A 3,567-nucleotide genomic window follows, 5' to 3' on the forward strand; every position below is an offset into this window, starting at 1 on the left:
AAGTGTGCAATATCTCATAAACTAAGTTCGCCTCAAAAACAGTCTCAGTGGTAGGGAGATACGAAACGTTGAAAAAGGACTTTACTGAGGAGGGATTAGTGCAGAAATAATCTTTCAGGGTTTGTTCTAAGTCCAAGGCGTCTTGTTTGGAACAGGCCATGGCTATATGTAAATTAGTGTGCGATGATATCTTATCACAAAGGACACTTTTTAAATGTCCATTTTGAAGTTAATCTAATTCTAAACGATAGCTAGAAAATAATAACTTTAATACTGAAACTATGAAGGATGTAGCTACCATGCAATCTCACCATGACTGTGAAAAGAAGCAGGTAGAAAGGGTGGTCTCAAAAGCAAAACCAGGACGGGTGTCGTAGACGGTGGTTGGGATTGTGATGAGGGATTGGGATATCAGCTGAGATATGATAAATCCTTAAGGGGAATTAAACTGGGTAAGTAAACGACATGCCATAACAATTTACAAATAATACATTTACGGGTGGTCATGCCATTTTGAGACATATAATACGAGCGACATATTCTTAAGTGTGACCTAAAACCCCATTTTACTTAACCCCACCTATGGACAATCACCAATTTTCATGTTTCGTTTTTCTAAATCTCGAAACTGAACCACCATTAAATCACACTTACATAATGTGTAGATACACGTAACGTATATTTATGGAATTCTGAAATTCATCCTCAACAAAATATTTTAAAGTTTAGATCGAGCTGCTCTGCGTCGGAAACAATGATTTGATGTAGATGAAGAAAGACCAAGCTCATTTTTCTTTTGCGTGTGTTGTGTTTTTTATGAGTGGGATGAGAGTAGGAATATGTATTATATAGAACATAAAGCGAGAATTTCTGAGATTTTTTTGTAGAAATATTACAAGTAGGTACGATGGGGAAAAGAGATGAATACATGTCTGTAAACTGACTGAAGATAACTGGTTGGCTCACTTGGGCGGACGTTTTTCATTTTATGAGAGCTTCTTGTAATTCTTGCGTGCAGCCAGTTTGTACTTGAGTGATGCCGGTGACAACTGGATGGCACTGAGCGCAAATGGCTGTTGCCAAGACGTTAAATATCAATGTATTTGTTTGTTTGTTTGTTTGTTTATTTGTTTTTTTTTACCTCTGCGCGTAAAAATATATATTACATGGCGGCAGTGTGTAAATATTCGACTCGATGAAGATCAGGGATCGAACTGGCCTTCGGCAGCCCATGCCTGTCATACGAAGAGACTAATGGGATCGAGTGGACAGGCTTGCTGACTTGGTTGACACATTTCATCGTATTCAAATTGCGTAGATCGATGCTCATGCTGTTGATCATTGGAATGTCAGGGATGTAGCTACCATCATAGAAAAAAGCCTGGGCTTACACAGGACAAGCATGGGTCACTGAAGATCAATTCTAACCGGATCTTCACGGGTCCCATGTAAACATACATTCACAAATCCAGATGGTCTCCAATGCATAACCTTCGCACTTACCCCATCAGCGGTTTCTTCACGACGATCACTTCATGCTGAAACACCCTTGCAACAAAGTTTTCATATTCTAACCAACTATTTTTAGTCTTGCTACGCGGTTTCTTTCTCCTTTTGGTCTTTACTTTGCTACCGCCTCCCATGGCATTTTGTCTGTATATAACAATATAGTAACGTCATAATACTTGTGACGTCGCCTGTTTGTGACGTCATATGATTGGTTGATTCATCTTGACGTCATATTTCTTTCTGTCTGGAGGCTATGTCTGCCGATCGGCTGTTTTCGCATCAATGTTTAATGTTTTTCGAGCTATTATCATCATAAGGGCTTTAGTAAATGTGCAACTATATAGATGTATTATAATAATACCTAAATACTGAACCAAATACCATGGCTCACGCTGACCCGTGAAGATTCAGGGCCTAGATTTTCGAAGCTCTCTTAGCGCTAAGAAAGTCGTAAGTACCATAATTTGAAAATTTAACTTACGGCTATCTTAGCGCTAAGAGAGATTCGAAAATCTAGGCTCAGCTGGTTAGAATCTTCAGCAACCCACGCTTGTGAGGCGACTAACGGGATCGGGTTGTCAGGCTCGCTGACTTGGTTGACACATGCCTTCGTATCCCAAGTTCGATGCTCATAGAGTTGATCACTGGATTGTCTGGTCCTCGATCATTTACAGAAAGCCACCATTATCTGGAGGAGTGCCGCGTTAAACATCAACCAACCAAACAAACAAACCAAACCAACCAACCGCTCACGCTGTATCGCTGCGATTATCTGGAATCTCTAAACTCAAAACCCAAGATCTGCATGTCACAGATTTCGAATGAAAGCACATTTTTCCGGCTACCTGGTCCAGACCGTCAACAGAAAAGCATATTGACTGCAACCCAGGTCCGACCAAAAGTCATATTGACTTTTACTAAAAATAGATTTTGAGAGACCCGGATGAGGACTTCCCTGTGCTTCAAACATTGAGATAGCTTTGCATGACAGACTTCCCGCTACGCTTCATTCGTAACGCTGAGATGGCAGAATGTAAACAAACTTTTCTTGACTAAATGAATATGTTTTGGTTTTTGGAAGTTTTTTTTCTGTAATTACATAATAAAACAATTATAGACTGGTGAATTCGGCCAAAACAAATACTTCGTCCACGGTCAATATTGCTTTTTGCGGGTCCATAAGAACAGGTACTGACCTCATCACCAGTCTATACTTGTATAGCGTCAATGTTTTGTCGATCCCAACTCAAACGAAATCATTTCCACTGAGAGTTGTCAACTCGCAAAGGAATGGTCAAGGAACCCTGCAGAGTTGTGTCCCTTGGAAGTCTATTTCTCCAACATTCGTGACGAACTCGTGTTTTCACGGGACAAGCCAGATAGTGATCTTGAGAGTCGAGTGGTGACGAATGTTTCTCAAGTCCAGTTCGCAGCTGCTCGTCCCTTTCAGGTTAGTCCACGAAACCCTGCAGAGTTGTGTCCCTTGGAAGTGAAAAACTATGCGATAGCGGTATGTGTTTCTATTCAATCTGTTAAAAATACACTAAAAATATAGTGTTTGTGGTAATAGACTTCAATAATAGCTTATAAACTGCGTATAATCTATAACCCTGTACCACACGTGGAACAAACGGGTCGTTGTTTGTTTTCAGGCAAATATAGTGTTTGGAGGTAATAAATTTCAGTAATAACTTAAGAATTGCTTATGATTTATAACCCTGTAGCGCACGTGGAACGACATATCAAACGGGTCGTTCTGTAGCTTCCATAACGGCTTTTTAAAAACGAAATAAGGATTTGTAGTTTTGTAGGATCTCGACAGAAAGATTCGCCACCTTTCGGTTAATGAGTTCATCGTCAAAGCAAAAACTCAGGCATGAGAGAGTGAGTATAGTTTTACGCCGCTATTACCAACATTCTAGCACTGTCATCTCGGTTGGCACCAGAAATGGGCTTCACAAGTGTACCCACGAAGGGAATCGAACCCGGGCCTTCGAGGCGACGAGCAGACGCACAAGGGTACCCACTGCTCTCTAAGGTATTAAAAACAAATATCAA

The sequence above is a fragment of the Haliotis asinina genome, chromosome 2 (assembly GCF_037392515.1).
Source record: "Haliotis asinina isolate JCU_RB_2024 chromosome 2, JCU_Hal_asi_v2, whole genome shotgun sequence".
Classification (NCBI taxonomy): domain Eukaryota; kingdom Metazoa; phylum Mollusca; class Gastropoda; order Lepetellida; family Haliotidae; genus Haliotis; species Haliotis asinina.